This window comes from Chrysemys picta, chromosome 6 (assembly GCF_011386835.1).
Source record: "Chrysemys picta bellii isolate R12L10 chromosome 6, ASM1138683v2, whole genome shotgun sequence".
Taxonomy (NCBI): Eukaryota; Metazoa; Chordata; order Testudines; family Emydidae; genus Chrysemys; species Chrysemys picta.
The window spans coordinates 93,593,866-93,612,799 of NC_088796.1; the positions used below are offsets into that span (position 1 = coordinate 93,593,866).

The 18,934-nt window shown below is 42.6% G+C and overlaps 1 protein-coding gene across 19 annotated transcripts in view; it reads right to left on the reverse strand.

Annotated features, from left to right (window-relative positions):
- KANK1 (KN motif and ankyrin repeat domains 1) overlaps positions 1 to 18,934 on the reverse strand; it is a 168,085-nt gene that overhangs the window by 126,735 nt on the left and 22,416 nt on the right. For 4 of the 19 annotated variants that reach the window (XM_065550442.1, XM_005296757.5, XM_065550441.1 and 1 more), the window contains exon 2: positions 3,690 to 3,827. The exons of 14 other annotated variants lie outside the window; for them this stretch is intronic. The gene's annotated coding sequence lies outside the window, so the exon portion shown is untranslated. Of the gene's footprint in view, positions 1 to 390; positions 550 to 3,689; positions 3,828 to 18,934 lie in introns of all 19 variants that reach the window. One more of the 19 variants, XM_065550437.1, reaches the window with a different exon arrangement.

Genomic DNA, 18,934 nt, shown 5'->3' on the forward strand with positions numbered 1-18,934 from the left:
CCCAAATTTTAGTCGGGGCGGGTATTTTTAGTATAAGTCATGAACAGGTCACGGCCTGTAAATTTTTGTTTATGGTCCGTGACCTGACTAAAAATATCAGTGACTAAAACATAGCCTTATTTATGTTCAAATACCAGTTATTCAATTATAGATCATTTGTGGGACAAAGGGGAGTGGGGATGGTCCTGGAACGATGCATTGCTACAAGTACAAAATTCAACTCCTTGAACAAATAAATCCTCCATTTAGGATTGTAAGTTTCTTTTTTTTTTTTTTTTAAGTAACCTTTTCAGCCATGGTTAAGATAACTGGTTTTATTCCGTTACAGAATGAACAGAGTGGAGTTAAAATTGATATACAGTTTAAGAGATCCAAACTGTTCTCCCGTACCTTCCCCTGAAGTTTTGAAATTGCCTGTGGTGCAGTCCTACAGGGTAGGGTCACACAAAGAGCTGTGCAGCTCTAGGCAGCACAATTCCAGTCCCAACAGCTGAGTGAAATGGACACAGTTGTAGTCAGTTTCATCCTGGAGCTCCTACTGGGGAGATACTAAGTGAAGAGTACAGAGTGAATATCTGATACAGGTGCAGAATGAATATCTGATACAGCTTCTGGGGCACTTTGCAGGCAGTGCGGGAGGAGGAGAGACAAGAAAAGACAAATGGCTTAACAAAACAAAGCAAGAGTTTTGGGTAACATTTTGAGGGGAAGAAACATTGTTTGCATCCAGGTTTTAATTTTGAAGGCTTTATCATCATCATCATCAACTACATATTTATACTTTCATGTGGAAAGTCACAAAGCCATTGTTAGCTAGTGGCTAAACCACCTGATCTAACCTTCATGGAATACATGGGAATTAGTCCAAGCAAGATTAAAAACTCTTCACAATCAATGGGCACTCAAATTAAGTCATGTCCTGATGCCCCAATTACTGTTTTCCTGTTACTATGCACACATTGTTTTCACCCTGGTTGCTTTAAAAAATAAAGAATAAAAAAAAAATTTAAAAACCTACAAAACTGTTCTTTCCTATCAAATGCTGCTTTAAGAAAAAAAAAAAAAAAACTATGATGACAGGCACTTTTTCATACCTTAGAACAACATTTTATTTTACTCAAGTTCTAGTAAGATATAGGAGATCCAATATTTAACAAAGACCAAGGAGTAGCCCCATTATTTGTTTAAAACCAAAAAATAAACTATTGGCAAAGCTATACCCTTGTGTGACTGTAAAGCCTTTAATCAACTTCAAGACTTTCAAAGCTGGGAAACAAATAAAACACAGATGAGGATTCTTTCCCGCCCGCAGTCCCTCAGGTTTGATAAACATTTCAAATTTGTCAGCTATAATGAACTTTGTTTACATTACACATTTACCTATTCAGGGTAGCTTCTAAATGATTTCAAAATACAAAGGAAAGCAGTAGAAGTACATCTATTAGTAACAAGAGCTAACAGACACACTGGATGAAGTACTCCATTTTCAGAGTCAGAGGTTTAGAAGGCATTTCTTCTCAACTCAGATATTTATTTTTCTAAACATCTTTAGAAAGAGAAAAAACATTTTATGGCTCTCTACACCAACGTTGGTTTATATCTGAAAATGTTTTAAGTCTGTGCGTTTTTATTTAAATGTACCATACACATTTTCAAGTTTGTCAAACGTTTACAATCAAGTCAAGCACATTTGAAAGGGGTTTTATTTTGGTGTTGTTACTCTTGACTATAACATCAATTCAAACTTTAATTAAGCCACTGTATGATTTTAGGTTTACAGAACTATAGCATTTTGTAGCTCCATTAACTACTTTCCCTTACAAAGGATTTTATGGGTGTTTTCAAAAATCCCCTTCCTCCATCTCTCTCTCCCTCTTAAAAATAAAATAAAAAGTAAAAAATTCAGTGCTTTAGAAGAGTTAAGTGAGATGACACACGGTGGTTATATTCTGAAAGAGGCATTACAGAGTTCTACATTTTTAGTCTTGAGAGCGTCCTGTCCTCTGCTCGCTACACTGGCTTTCCACAGAATATCAAGTCAAGTTCAAGGTTTGAGTTCTTATCTTCAAAGCACTCAGTTGCCTGGGCTAAGTATATCTAAGAGCTGGCCTAAGGCTCTGTAATGAGGACTCTGATACACAACTCTGCTTCTCTGGCAAAGTGGAACTATCTAAAATAGAGGTAAAGTTTGTTGGTGTGGGAGATGGAACTCTCTCAGGGGCTGGTCCAAGGCAAAATCCCACAGGAACTAAGGAGCATCAGAAATCTCATCACAAGGACAAGGCACATGCCTTGTACCGTGGCTTCTCTAACACACAAACAGCACATACATGTTTAAAAAAAAAACAACAACCCACACCATTCTCCCCCTCGGGAGAAGATGAGGGAAAGAGAGAGAGAATGAATCATACCTGACAGATGTTAGTCACGTCCTTTAATGTACTACTGAAAGGTGCTCAGATACTACTGTGTTATAAAAATCAGAATTCCACATCAAAGTTTTTGTCAGAGAAGTCATCTTTTTACTTCTGAACCGCCAGCTTTGTCAATCAGCCTGGCTTACTTCACTACCAGTGACAGAGAATCTACAATCAGACCTTTGTTAACAAGTCCACTAGTGATGTACAAACTAGGGGAGAACCTAGCTCACTCCACCATAACATTTCAGAGCCACTGCAGCTACCTAGAATAAAGAGTAGTAGAAACAAAAATATGCTCAAAAGACAGTCCAGATACTATACTAGATACAGAGGGAGCATGTCTGTTGATTAATGTGCCATTTTTACACAGCCAGTTTTCCAATCTTAACCCCATTTTGATTTAAAAGACACAGACTTTAAGGCCAGAAGGGGCTATCGTGATCATCTAGTCTGACCTCCCGCACGTCGCAGCCCACAAAACCTCACCCACCCACTCCTGTAATAGACGCATACCCTCCAGCTGAGCTACCCAAGTCCTCAAATCCTGATTTTAAGTCTTCAAGTTAGAGTATCTGCCATTTATTCTAGTTTAAACCAGCAAGTGACCCATGTCTCAGGGTGCAGAGGAAGAGAAAAACCCCTCAGGGTCTCTGCCAATCTGACCCGGGGGGTGGGGAGTGGGGATTCCTTCCTGACCCCAAATATGGCAATCAGTTCAACCCTGAGCATGTCAGCAAGACCCATCAGCCAGACATCCGGGAAAGAGCATTCTGTAGTAACTCAGAACCTGCCTCCTCCCCATCTTGTGCCTCATCTCTAGCCATTGAGGATTTTTGCTACTAGCAGTTGCAGATGGGCCACATGCCATTTTAGGCAGTCTTGTCACATCATCCCCTCCTTAAACTGATCAAGCACAGGTTAGGTTTTTTACACCCAACAGCTCCCCTAGGAAAGCTGGTCCTGAACTTCACTACTCTGATCGTTAGAAACCTTTGTCTAATTTCAAGCCTAAGCTTATTGATGGCCAGTTTCTATCCATTTGTTCTTGTCTTAACATTGGCACTTAAATAACTCCTCTCCCTCCGTGGTATTTAAGTTATCCCAAAAAAAACCTTCCAGGACTTTCAAATAAAAGGTGCAGTGGAGCCCCTTTTTCATAAGTGTTCAGTTATTAAGAGGCAAGTTGAACTGGGGCCAAAGTAACTTGGCAAGATTCTTTTTGAGGTTTCAGTGACAAAGCAAATCTTTTTTGCTTAAAGCCAAGGCTACCTTATCTGCCATCACTGATGCTGCCTCTTGGTACAAAGATCATCGCTCTTCACAAGATGCAAACGGACTTTCAGCTTTTTGTGACTTGACGGGATGCACAGGATCAAGAACAACATGTTTGGTTTCTGACTGACCCACCTATTAAAACAAGAATAGTTGTCGGTGGGGTGGCGTAGTACAAAGTTAGAATAATTTTACTGCATACGTATTTATTACAATCTGCAACCAGACACACTAAGTCCCGTTACACAAGGTGGAAGGCAACAGGGAGTTGTTTCCCCCAGTGCAGAGTGGGTATAAGAGGCTAACAAAGCAAAATGGTAATGTGACTACTGCCACACTACACTGGTGTACATGACAAGCCTGGGCCCCATGTGAACAGGCAGTTTCAGATGCTGGGTAGTCACTGGCTATACGGAGATATTGTGTTAGCAATATTAGTGACAAACATGGTTTCTTTCCACAGAAATCCTCTTATTTAAATTGAGAAAACCTTTTACCTGGAAGATCTTATTACTTCATGACTTTAATTATGGTCTCTCTCAAGGTTGTCCAGCTGACATTCTCTGCACAGCTCAGCTACATGAATTAATGCATGAGTTACTTTAGCAGCAAATGGGTTACACAAACTCAAGTAGGACCTTGGGTACAAGAGTCAGTTCTCAAGTTTCAGTTCATTTACTGAGGGTACATCTACACTACAGCGGGGAGTCGGTTTAAGATACGCAAATTCAGCAACGTGAATAGCGTAGCTGAATTCGACGTATTACAGCCGACTTACCCCGTTGTGAAGACGGCGGCAAAATCGACTTCTGCCGCTTTTTGTCGGCGGCGCTTACTACCACCTCCGCTGGTGGAGTTAGAGCGCCGATTCGGGGATCGATTGTCACGTCCCCACGGGACGCGATAAATCGATTCCCGAGAGGTCGATTTCTACCCGCCGATTCAGGCGGGTAGTATAGACCAGGCCTTAGAGGTTTGAGAGAGAGTGGGAAAAGGACAGTTTCACCTTGTTTAGGATTAGCATTGGAACATGGTTAGCAATAGTCAGCCACCTTCCTGATCCTTGTAACAATAACCGAAAAGGGCACTTAAGTTACATTTCTAGTCCAGGCAGCCACACTATTTGAATATAAAGAGGGACCACCCATATCAGGCAACATGAACACCACTCTTAATAATATCACCAGGGGAGGGCTATGAAGACCACAAAATGGTTTGCCAAATACCAGTACACCTGAATGCCAATCTCCCAAAGAGCGTCAAAAAGAATTTAACCATATAATTCACCAGGCATCTGCGTCCTTGGTCACTGCTGCATCAAGAAATTTAATAAATAAATATGATTTATTGATAAAATAGTTAGTTTGCCTGAGGTTCAGATCCACATAGGATCAGTTCATGAAACAGGAGGATTCACAAAAGCAAAAGCTTTCAATACATGACCGTTCAAGACGGGTAGGAAATTTTATTTGTAAACAATTACTGAATGGAAGTTGATGCATAAATATGTTGAGGAGAGGCAAATGGTGTATGTTTTAAAACAGAGCTCTTTTTTGCAGTTTTGATGTCATAACTTCAACTACTTTTATATTTATGGATTAGAAGATTTACTTAGACTATCCTTTGTTTTTCCTCCATCCCCTGAAAAAAGTATCCATCCTTTGGGTCAAAACAACAGATTGTACAAACAATCAACTGCAACTAGGGTTTCATTAATTATCAGGAGGACTAACTTGGCGTTTCTTTTAATACCGAAATTGAACAGTCTGACAAATCACTATCCTGGTACTTCACTCCTTCTATAATCCATGCATTTAAGCCTGAGATAGAGCCTTTATGGTATCTAATTGCATGCAAACATCACTTTGTTATAGTGCTACATATTAAGATAATCTCACCATTGTGCTAAGCAGAATTTTACCTGGAAATTAAGACGGAGCTTCATAGCATACTTGCTAGTTTCTCTGGAGGTAGGACGGAACCAAAACATCAGTCTTCCAACCAGCCACTCACCCAATACTGTCACTATGGGTAGATTTACACTGCAATCGAAGGTGTGACTGCAGCTTGGGCAGGCATACCTGCACTAAATAACAGTGTAGACTGATCTGGTGGGATATGGGCAGGCCTGTACAGTCCACACCATCACGCCATCACTCCTTCACTGCTATTTCAGGATGACAGATTGAGGGCCTTTTTTTTTTTTTTTTTTTTTTAAATAAAATAGAGCAATCAGGTTGGGGGTGGGGGAGGAACCACCATAGCTCATTCTGCTCTTTCCGTTTCTAGATCAGATAGCCACTCACCTGCGTATAGTGAGCAACATTTACCTTCAGGCAGACTGCTGCTCTGCTGAACGTGACATGGTAGGTGAGGTAATATTTTTTTTATTGGACTAACTTGTGCTGGTGAAAAAGACATTTTTTTGCTCCATAAACCTGAAGAAGAGCTCTGTGGGGCTCAAAGGCGTCTCTTTCACCAACAGAAGTTAGTCCAATAAAAAAAATATATGTTATCTCACCTACTTTGTCTCTCTCATATCCTAAGACCAATGCAGCTACAACACTGCAAACGGCTCTGATGAGAAGCAGTTGTTTAGTATCCGTAATACGCTGGCTGCAGTCATATTGGAGCATGGAAAAAGCCTCAAGACCATAAGGCAGCAGCCATAAATAGCTAGTTCATGCACTATTATTAGCCTGATAAATTCCATATTGTCCATTTATAACCTTGAATTTCAGTCAACTTTGTAAATGGAGCAGTTTAGAGAGTCTCTTAAATGTTTAAAAAAAAGTGCACTAAAAATAAGATTCTAGGCTGCTGAAGCTTAACTAAGGTGGAGCACATCTGTGGAGAGCTGTGTGCTAAATTCATCTCTGGTGTAAATCAAGGGAAGTCAGTGGTGTTACCCCAGGAATGTATGCGGCTAATACATTTGGGCTGGGATTTTGAGAGAAAGACATTAAGAGATTGAAAGCCATGGGGATTTGTATACTTAACTCCCTCAAGTTCCTTTAAAAATCACAGCCTTCGTTTTTGTGCTCTCCCCTGTGTGTGGAATGCAAAAGGTAGCCCTACACACCATCTTCTGGACATGGCTGAACAATAAAGTGTTGCATATGTAATTGGTTTCATTACAATACAAATAGTGCCAAGAAAAATCACACCCCAGATTATTCATATCTGAAAGACCAGCCTGTCCAGATTAAGGCCTGGAGCTTTGAAGCATAGGCGCCGACTCCATGGGTGCTCCAGGGCTCTGCACTCACCGGCAGCTCCCCGCCCCGCCCCCAGCTCACCTCCGCCTCCACCTCCTCCCCTGAGTGCCTCGTGACTGCTTTTTCCCCCTAGCTCCCAGCGCTTGCGCCGCGAAACACCTGTTTCGCGCAGCAAGCACTGGAAGGGGGGGGGGAGGAGGAGGAACGCGGCGCGGCTCAGGGGAGGAGGTGGGGGAAGGGGTTGGAAAGGGTGGCGTCAGGGCAGGGCCAGGGGCGGGGGGACACGAGCACCCACCGGCACCAGGGAAAGTTGGCGCCTATGCTTTGAAGTTTCATTTTTCCTGCAGGGCACATGAGAGTGGAATTTGGAGAGAGAGAGACAGACCTCACCCTTCCTTCAGGACAAATGGAATTTTAAGACTTCAGATCTGCAGGACACACACCCCATTAGAACAAACTTCCTCCCTCAAGCGGTTAGCACAGGGGAAATGGGACTCACGTGACCTGGTGTCAACATTTCATTGTCGCACAGACTTTCAGGGGGACCTTAGGCAAGTCACTCAGCCTTCGCAACTGATTTCCTATCAGTAAAATGCAGATAACGATGCTTAGCTGCCTTTGTAAAACACTTTGAGACCTTCAACTTTAATATGTGAAATCTGAGCATCATCTCACCTTTTCCTCCGGGGTAGTTATGAAGAATTATGGTAAATAAGCCTCCGAAAGACAGGTAAATTTGGGAGTGCTTCTCAGAAATGTATCTGATTTATTTTCCATTCCCCCACTCCAAACACACACCTTCCCTTTTTTCCTCCAGCCCCCACACTGCTCTAGAAAGTGCTCAATATTGAACCTAGGCAGAAATAGCGAGGCTACTGGTTTGTCAAATTTTAAAGCTGCACTCATTTAGTAGTTTTTGGATTCAATAAGCTCCAGGCTGCACCATTTTGCAAAATGTTTGGCTGTTTGCTCAAGCCGGCGGGTAAGAACAGTGTTTTGGAGAGAGCAAGCGGGGGCATGTATCACTGACGATGGCTATTACTGGTGGTAATGCTGCTACATTACAATAGCTGGCTCACCCGAGATGCAGAATCAGGGACAGTGTCTGGTTGTCAGCAGGACTCCACAAATTAGGGCTGTTGGGAGGAGACCATCCCTATGCAACTCACCTTTAACTGTCTCCAGGGAAACCCCTTTCCTCTCCAAACTTGCACACTACTCTTGCCCAGCCTCCCTTCTTTAGCTTCTCCCACCGCAATCAAGGAAGCAGAGGATAGGTAGATTCTAACTACTGCATAGTCTATGAAAGAATAGCAGTAGACACCACCATGGTTAAAATACCAGCGGCTGCCAACACCTCATCAACATTAGGACTAACATGGTTGCTATAAACACTTTTAGGGAAAACACAAAGATTACTAGTGAAGGCGCCACACAGGGGACTACAATGATCTGCAGACATAACAGCATTTGCAAGATCCAGTTCTAACACACTAAGCAAAGTTAGCAGGTCTAGATTAAGTACTACCCCCAAAAAAGAAAGTTAAAGAACTAAACAAACAGGAAACTCCCCATAAACCGTATGGCCCGTTAAGTAGGTTTTCCTTAATGACATCCAAGTATTCTAATAAAATACTTGAAGTTGCAAAAGCCCCTTTATGTACATGGTTTATAAAATATGCAGGTCACATAACAATACAATGTAAACCAGCTCTGGCTGAAGAGCTAGAGTTCAATCACAAATGTAAGGAAGGGCACAAGAAACCCAATGTAAAGCTTTGCAATATTGCTTTATCACATCAATGGGACGATTCAGAGTGCTTAGGGACATTCCAGATGACTTACTCGTTGTCATATCACAGAGTCATTTGTGCAGGACTTTCAAACTTGCTATAGCAGTTTGTACATTATTTTCCCCACAGAAAGAAAAATATTCATGTAGGAAATTCACAACTGTATTAACTACAGGTTTCTAGGGTGTTAAAAAGCACTACTCTTTAAACCAGTGGTTCTCAAACCTGGTCCACCGCTTGTTCAGGGAAAGCCCCTGGCAGGCCAGGCCGGTTTGTTTACCTGCCGCGTCCGCAGGCTGCGGGAAGGGCGGCCAGCACATCCCTCGGCCCGCGCTGCTTCCCGCAGCCCCCATTGGCCTGGAGCGGCGAACCGCGGCCAGTGGGAGCCGCGATCGGCCGAACCTACGGACGCAGCAGGTAAACAAACCGGCCCGGCCTCCCAGGGGCTTTCCCTGAACAAGTAGCGGACCGGCTTTGAGAACCACTGCTTTAAACAACATGATTTCAGTAGCTATTTTCTGTCCATTTAGCTCTTTCTAGATGTTCTTTAAATACAAAAATACTTCCCAAGATACCAATGTAGCCACCAATAAAAAAAGCTATAGGGTTTCATTATTTCATGTAAAGTAAAACTAAATGTACAAGGCTGTTAATCCAGTGCCTCTCTAGCACACCGTACATCATTTGACTGTAATGCTTGGAGCAGTAACTTGACCTGTCTGGGAAGGTGGGCGGTGCTACACAAGCTGAAACATTAGAAAGTTTATGCGTAATTAGGTTGGGTATTTGCCACATTCTTTGATCCATGAACAAAGTAGTACAGTATGAATAGAAAAGTTACTTTGACACTCCAGACTCAGATTACATCCAAAACATCAGTTAAGAGGACTTTTATGTGATTCAATGTGAAAGAAAAGTTCTCATACCTTCAAAAAAAGTTTCGTTGAACTTTTATACCTAAACTTTCCCTTGTGGTGTTGTCAGCTCAAACAGAGCCAGCATTGTGTTCCAGCAGGGGTTTGCAGCCTTTCCTGCCATGACACAAAATTCAGTCACTTTGTTCTCCTGTGAACACACACAGAGATACAGAAGCTTTTGCACCCATTCATGCAGCACTGCCAAGGACACCTGCCAGTCCACCCTTTCCTACAGCTGCTCGGCAATGGAGAGGGCAGCTCTCTGTGGCTCTGAGCCCTTCCACACTTTTGAGAGGGCACACATTTTCTTCAGTGTGCTCATGCCCCACTTCCTGTTCTGCTCCTTGATTCAGAATTCCCACTCAGTGAGGCCAAGAACAAGTGAGAAAAATACAATCTGTGGGTCTTGCTGCGCTTACAGGGAACATACTGTTGAAGCACTCATGAAGCAGATTGGATGAGGAGACACAGCACTTGCTAACAAATTCATGAGCAACCAGCTCAGACTGAGACTCCTTAAATTTCTGGTAATATTTAATTCACGCTGAGCATGCTCAGAGGCTCGCAGGTATTAACCTAGTGACTTGAATATGCGACTTCTAACCCTTGTCCTTACAAGGAACGAGACCACCACAAAGCCCTACTAGCAACTGAGAGAGACTGAGTAATGTGTACTAACTCAGTAGCGAAGAACTTGCAAGTGAAGTTGAAACCTATCCTGTAGGAGGTTCCCATGACTGATACTCTTGGGTGGGACTTGGGGAAGGGAAGGGAAACTACAAATCTAAAGATTTCCCATAGTAGAGGGAGACTAAATCTAACTCCTTAGCTCCACCATTGGCCTAAGGAATTGGCTGGGGGTGGGGGAAATCTTTGGGTGCAGTCTTCTTTCTCTATAACAAGTTCTCCTGTTAGACTAACTCAGTTTGCTATGTCTCGCTGGGCAGAAACTCTGCAATGCTTTTCTTTGTTTATTCAACTCAAGTGAGCTGATCTTGTGATAATTAGCTAGCCTCGGACCTGGGTCTGGAGTCACTCAGAATCCTCTGTCTAGACTGCCCTCAGAATAGGAGGTTACTTACCTGTAACTGGAAGTTCTTCTAAATGTGTGGTCCCTACCTGTATCCCACTACCTGACCTCCAGCCCCTCTGCTGCAGATCTCTCAGATTCGTGGTAAGGAAAATAACTAGAGAAACATTGCTCCATACTGCTCTCTATATCCCTGCCCTCAGTTTGGAGCATGGAGGAGAACAACTGCGCAGCCACGGACCAATGCTTACTAAAAATCTCTGGACTCAGGTGCATGAATGGATAGGAACAGGAGGCAGATGAGAGAATGCAGATAGCATGTATCTCTGTAGTACCGCCATCCCTAGAGCTGCATCTGCAGTAGGAGTCTGGACCAATGCATAATGTCTCGAAAAGGTGTGTATTGAGATGGCTCACAGAGATGCTGCAGAGGTTGCTTACACTCTAATGGAATGGGCTCTCGACCCCTCTGGATGGGGTGAAGCGAGAAGGGATATGTTAGCTAATTAGTAATAAAGACTGATGCAGCCAGAGATCCACTGAAAAAGAGAGTCTCTGTGCAGATAGAGCTTGACCTCTTGATAGCTCAGACAAGGTGATTAAAAAAAAAAACCCTAAGTATTTTTCTAACTGCTTTTGTTCTCTACAGATAAAAGGCCAGTGCTCATCAGATTTCTAGAGTGTGAAGCCTTCTCTTCTAATCACAGGCATGAGGTTTTGGAAGGAAGAAAACAAAAAACAGTAAGTGGATGGTTCATTTCATATGAAACTTCAAAATTTCTTTAGGGGTGAATTTTGTGTGGAGAAGAAGAGAGACCTTCTCTTTATGAAAGATGGTATATGAAGGATCTGCCACGAGTGCTCTCAGCTAGCTCACCCTCCTAGCTGGCAACTACAAGGCAACATAGAACAGATGGATAACAGTTCAAAGGGAGGTCTGGTGAGAACTGAAAGGACTTCACCAATGGTGAGGAAGTTTTAACAATTCCTTTCAGAAATTTAGTCATCACAGGATGGGTCAAGATAGCACAGTCCTCGACTAGAGGATGAAATGCGCTGATTGCTGCAGGATGGACTGGCAGGGAACTAACACAGAGATCCAATGACTTAAGGGTAAGCAGGAATCCCAGCAGGCTCTGGAGACAACTGGCATTGTCATGACCAAGAGGAGAAACACTTCTATTTGGACACATAGCATCTCCTGGTAGAAGCTTTCCTGCTTTGGTTGAGAATGGATTGAGCTGCCACTGAAAAGGTGCCCATCCAAAATACCAGACTTTGAGGAGTAGCAGTCCTGTGCTGGAGTGCCTGATCGTACAGTTGCGTTGTGTCAGCTGATACAGAAGTGGTTGCATGTTGACGGGCAGACAGGTTGAAATCCTCGGGTGGTCTGAAAATAAGAACTGTCATGGCCAGTTGGACACGATGAGCCCCATTGTGATGGATCTTTTGCAGGATTCATGGTATCAGTGGGACTGGAGGAAAGGCATATCTGAGGTGGTCTGTCCAGGGCAGCATGTAAACACAGACTAGTATTAATTAATAAGATGTTATGAGCATTTTCTAGGTTTTGGAAAGAGTGGATTCTTCACCAGAGACAAAAACCTTATATACCTTTTTCACATCAGTTAAGTCTGTAGGGAATTTAATTATGAGAATTTTTCAAAATAATCTGCCAAAGTTGACAAGTCACCACACTTAAACCTTGTCTAAACTTTGCATTTAAAAAAAAAAAAGCAACTTCCATATGATTTGAAGCTTTTTCATCCAATATTTTAGATGCACTTTTTTGTTTAGGAAGTTCTTGTTTTCAAAGAAGAGACTATGGAAGTTATTATAGGTAGGGGAATCCATACTACCCCACCAACTCTAGTTGTAACCCTTTAATTGCAGTTATGAAAAAAAAAGTAGGCTTATCTCTTGCCTTTGTATTTCAAATGAAGAGATTTCTAACTACTGAGTTACTGCTGGGTTTTTAATTCCAGCAAGAAAACTGCTTGATAGGAGAATAACTTGGAGGATTTCTAAGGAAAAGTCATAGTGCAGAACTACTTTTTGGCTTGGCAATCAAGGTTCTCTGCTTTGTTTGGAGAAGTCACGTGAACAGCTTACCTGTGGCTAGACCACAGGGCTTTCTACAAATATTTTGTATTCCAGCACAAGTTTAGACATGTTACATAAACATCTGCAATATCTACTAAAAATGTGAAAGGGTGAGTAACTCCACCCTACCTATCTTCAAGCCACTGTTTCATAACCTGTTCTCTAGCAAACAGAAAGCTTTGTTAGGGGCTTCCAGTCCAAGAATGCTGCTCCCTAAACTATCTGGTGCTCTCCAGTAAACACCTGGGTATTAGGGTTTTAAATACTTGATTGAATATAGCATGGATGAAGATGAGAGAGGAATGCTATCCATTTCTTTCTTGCAGATTTAGGTACACAAACAATTCCCCCATCTTTGCTTATGAGTGCTTTATCTTTGGAGATGGGGAAATGCCAATGTCGTCAATAAGCAAAGAAGAGCAGTGGCAGCGGGAGAGTTGTTGTACAGGTTGTATACAGAGAGGGACACTGAAAATGTCTTTTCAGTGTTATGCTAGTCTTTAGCTGACATAGGAACTGCTCACATTCACAAGTGCTTATGGCTGGCTGAAGCTAAAAAGCTTTAAAATACCAAAAATGTATAAAGGTCACACTTCTTAAGGGGAGTAAAAGAAAAAAAATCAAACATACCACAAACACATGAAGCTGTATCAACTGTTCTGGAGTTCATTTTCCAGAGTGTTAACAGCCACAGAGCAGATGTTTATTACAAAACATACTGCATGAAAGATAGCTTAATATCAAAATATTTGCTTTACAAAGATCCCAAAACAATGAAGCTCTACCAGAGCCAGCAGGCTACCTGCTATGTTAACTGAGCATGTGGGAGCTAATGTGGGTGAAGGCTTGTTTGCACACCTCGCTCTCCCTAATGCTTTACATGGCACTAACAACATCTTTACATTAGACTGCAAAAAAAGTTTGCAAGTTCTGCCTAGCAAATTCAACTATTTCATTAATTTAGGTTTAGGTTTCTAAGAGGCACCCATCACCCAGTCTCTGGTGATATACACAGAACTAAGATACTGCATCCATATTCTCCACGCTTGCCTAAGTCAGAGCTCTTCACAAATCATGGAAACACTATTTGCCACCTACTGTGTTCCAGAGAAGCTATTTAAAGCTTTTGGTGTTATATCAAGGAAAACAGCAGCAGAGAGATTTGATAGGTCATAATCCCCATTTTATTCCAGCACGTAATAATGATAAGTTTTTTAAAATAGAAGCAGGTCACAGTTTAAAAAAACATCATAAAAGCAGCAAAATATTCTTAAAAAGTCAAATGCTTTAAAGCTCAGATTTCAAAGCTACAATGTATTACTCTGTTAATCTTTTGGAAAAACCAAGATAGATACCTTGCTTCAGTATGATTAATATAGGAATTCAAGCCTTGGTAGGATGACTTTCCTAAAGACACCAAGACTCAAGTGTAACACTTCTATATTGGTTTACTGCATCATCCATGCTATCAATGTACACCTGTAATGAAAGAAAATCTGATATTCTTACCCTATGGGCCTTCCTCAACTGCCATAAAAAAGATTTCTCTCTCTCACACACACACACACAAGTAAAAGTAAAGGGGACTTTTTCAAGGTAGTTGAAAAATTCAGTCTTCTATATGGATTTGCAAAAAAAAAAAAAAAAAAAGTAAGGTAGTTTATGGATTTTTTTCCCAGGCCAGGCATTTTTTTCCTGTGTTCTCAACAATAAGTTCCAGCAACTGAGTACTTGCAGATGACCCCACAAACCAGCAAGGCTGAACTTTCAATCCCTGGTTGTTCTTCCACGTTCAAGCACATTGGTAAGTTTGTCTGCACCACCACTGCCTGTGTTGAACCAGCTATGAGTATACAGGAGACTTATCTCCAAGAATGTCAGGCCAATACCTCTTGTGCTTACTATTTTTAGTGTATAATTTTAGACGTGTCCACAGAGGAGGAGTCTGCCTGTACATCAGGATTCTGGTTCACAGTGCAGTTAAAAAGGAACTGGCAAGCAAGAAATGGGTCAAGTTCTGCCTTGCTACAGCCCCCGTTCCCCCCCACATTGATGTCAGTGGAGTTAAATGAGGGGGGAAATTGGCCCCTCGAGACTTTACTTCCCGAGTCCTTTCCTCGAAAAGGATTCACTGTGGCACCAAGACAAAACTGAATGAAGAATAGGACACACAATAGTAAGGAGGAGGAGGGTATCACTAAAAGGCAAGCCTAGAGAAAGGGTCTTATACAGAAAAGAGGAGTGTCACTAACTGGTGTGCACAGATGGAGAATAAAAGGTATTTTCTATCAGTACAGCAACTCCCAACTGATGGAATCTGACTAGTAAGAGCTAACCTAGTGTCCAAACTTTATTTCTATAGCTCCTAGCTTCTTCGGCACAAAGGAACAAGTAACAACTGTTCTTATCTTTCAGTGGGAAGACGCATACAAGTCATTCTGTGTGAGGAGGCTGCCTTTGATGCTCCCTTGCTCCTGGATCTGTCCTCAGAACAGACTGAAGAAGGGACACTGCAGCTTCCTTTCCCTGGTGGAAATTCTTGGGGGAGAATTAGGGATTTAAGAGAACTAAACATGAAAGCTTTAAATAAATGCCACTTGATACAGATAATTTCACGATGGCCAATATCAGGTCATGGCAAATCTATATTTATCAGATGAACGTTTCCTAATCACTCCTACACTTAGTAATTTGAGAAGAAAGAAAGACAACACCAGCTATCAGGAAGGCTGCCAATTAATTCTTCCATCTTTCCTCCTCCCCCAGAGTATTGCTAAATGTCAAGCTAGCATAGTACCAGCTAATCTGGGAACAAGTGTTTGATAATATTGAAACAGAGAACCAATTTGTTCTGAAAATACCACCAAAACTGTCTTTAACCTTATCTGGAAAGACTCATTTATTTTCTATTCCTTCCAGTGGAGCAAGACCTGGTAAGAGGGAAGTAGAAGCACTCTTTGCTAAGTTGGGTTTTTTGTTTGTTTGTTTTTGTTTTTTTATTTTTTAAAGAGAGAAAAAGACCTAACTGGGTGGGTTGCAGAGTTATAGGTTAGTTTTCCAGACCATCCAGGTCCATGTGTACATCTCACTAACCTCCTGGAGACAGAACTGTCAATGTATAAACTGTTTCATGCACAAGTTTTTCTGAAACTTTGTTCCTAAAATGAGTTACACAAAGACACACAGGATCTTGGAGACCCAAATTCTATTCCTATCCTCTTAATTGTGCACCCCAGTTAGAAAACAAAAGTCTTTGTACCTGCAAAATAATTGACAATCAGATAAATAACTGAATAGCTAAGCAAACAGGGCTTAGCTTAGCCTGAACAGAAGTTCAGATGCTAACATAACCCATTTTAATATTAGACATTAAGGGACATGCTCTTTAGGGCAAGGACCATATTTTTCTTACACGTCTGCACAATGGGGCTAGAGCCCATAGGCACTACTGTAATACAAGTAGAAAGCTAAGATGATTTTTAAAAATAAAATAAAATAAAATAAAATAAAAGGGCTGAGGGCAAAGTTAAGAGCCTGTACATATCATGAGAGCCATATTTTAACTAAACTTGGAGACAGTTGCTACAGAGGCTAACAAACCTCAGCTGTAGCCTTCCTGGTTGCTCCACAAGAGTGGAATGACCTCACCAATACTACAGTTTGAGGGGCACACTGGTAACCAGGGTTGGGTTGCATAGGACCCTCTTGGCTAAACTGAAGGAGTGGCTTTCTCAGCATGTCGCTCCCTTGACAGAATCAGACTGAAGGAAGACCAGACCCCTGGTAAAAATCTTCACATGCATCAAAAAAACCCACCCCTCCCCCTGTTGCCTTGGCAACTTGCTGCTTGGAGCAATAAGATATTACAGGCCACCCAGTCTCCCTTCTTCCTGTTTACATTATTTAGGGCTATTCCTTTCCCAACTTGTACTGACCGTTAACTCCCTCCTACTGTAATGCAGGTCTCTGTTTTGCATCACTAGTAGCAGGAGGATGATTCAGTTTATTAGTGACTAATAATGACTCAAATGTTGTCTTCTGTGAACCTCCATCCGTCCTGGGATCCACTTCTTCCTCTCAGCAACCAGGGCTCCTGATGCCTTTCGCCTTCACCGGCTCCACTTCAATCCGCGCTAGCCCTCAGATGCGCCAGGCCCAAGAGGCATGGCAATGTTGTGGAGGCTTATTCACCTTGCTTGGGAGAACAGTCTCACTACCTGATCAGGACAACCTGAATGGCATCTTGTAGCAAGAGCCTTTGTCTGCCTTGAGAGGTCTGGTGGGCTGTAAGGTTTGTCTACAGTTCTCCTCTACCAGGGTCTGGGGGTGAAGAAAGGAAGTTGTGAGCCAAGGGGAGGCCTCTGCCGCCTATAAATATGAGGGGCTCTACACCTTGATAAGACCTTTCAGGCATTGTCTAATATGTGCAAGGTGCCTGTGTCAGCACTCTTCAGCTAGGGTGAGCCCCCCGATGAGAGTCAGCAGTCCTACACATTTTAAGATGTACTACTTTGGGGAGCTGGACCATCCAGCACTCAGCATCTTCCTGGCATACAGCCAGCAGGTTCAAAATGAAACTGGCTTTCATGTATTGCTGGTGGTTTTTTGGAAGTCACATTATTCACTCTGGGTGTCCTCAGTGTGCTGTGGGTGCAGTTTACTAGGCCCAGAACAGCTAGGAACTGGGCCACTGCACAGAGTCCCTCACAGCTGGATGCTGCACCTGCCTCTCAAGCCGTTATCTCCAATCTCTTCTCTCAAAAGCTCTGCTGCAAAATAAGTCTCAAAGGTTATACATAAGCCTACAATTTAGTCATGGGTATTTTTAGTAAAAGTCATGGACAGGTCACAGGTAGTAACCAAAAAGTCATGGCCCGTGACCTCTCAATGACTTTTACTAAAAATACCCCTAACTAAATCTTAGATGCTAGGAGGGGCGGGTGGGTGGCCTGGGGCCCCACTGCTGCTCTGGGGCAGTGCCGGGGACCAGCTGCCTCGGGCTGCCCAAGCAGCAGCCAGTGCGGCTGGCCCTGTGGCCGCCCCAGCTACTCGGGCAGCCCTGGGATCAGCCACACTGGCTGCTGCAGAAGTCATGGATTCAGTGTCTTTCCGGGACCTCCATGAAAGGCTCGCAGCCTTACTTATAAGAGTGCCCAGCTCAGCTACTTTCTCTTTTGTACACCAGTAGTTGATGCACCAGCCAAAGGAGGTTAAGTGACGACCACACCCTTGCCTTTGCCTTCTGGCTCACACTTGCCTCAACAATCCCTAGTATACACACTCCTAGTTTGGCCTGAGTAGGGCCTACACAGTTCTGGAGATAATCTGTGTATAATCAGCCATAGAGCCATGCCCACAGGTAGGTAAAGACTTGGAGTGAAAAAAACTGAACTCCCACCCCTCAAACAACCTGATTTTTTTAAGTTTATTTTCACATTTTGAAATTTAGAAATTTCTAACACATTCAAGAAAATGCTGACCAGTTTCACCCATAACTCAGCCCACTTGTGCATCCCCATTGTTCAGCTTACGCATGCTTTGTGCAGACTCAACAATGCCTTTCAAGGGTCCTGTGCATGCTCATCTCATACTCGCATCCTGGAATGAGTGCTCACAAGCGGCCGTATCCACACAAGCTTTGATGGAGGATCAGGAGCTAAACTGTTTCCCCACTTGTAAAATGGGGATCACAGAACTTCCCAAGGGTGATGTAATGAAAGTTATTTACACCTGCTCTTTGAGATCCTCAAGTGCAGGGGCTTTAAGAATAAGAAGCATTGCCAACACTAAGAAACTTGGACTGCAGTTTTAAGAGTTCACTCAAGAGATGATAAATTAAATGAGATGTCATTATCCTTCAGCCAATCTGCATGCAACTATTGATTCATCTAGTCTTACTTCAAATTATGAGCTCTGACAGTCCGCTCAGACTGCTGTATGAAATTAGTCATGTAAACCAGAGCGTAATTTGAGTGTAAGCCAGAAATCACTCTCGCATCAAGAGCACTGGCAGTCCTCCGAAATATCAGACAATATTTACATTCAGGCCAAACCTGTGGTTTGGCAAAAAAGTTCATTCACCCCACTAGTGCTTTGATCTTCTGACAAATCATTTCCTGATACAAGTTTAAACATACAAGGACTATGGACACCAACCAGCTGTCACAGTTGCATTGGGAAT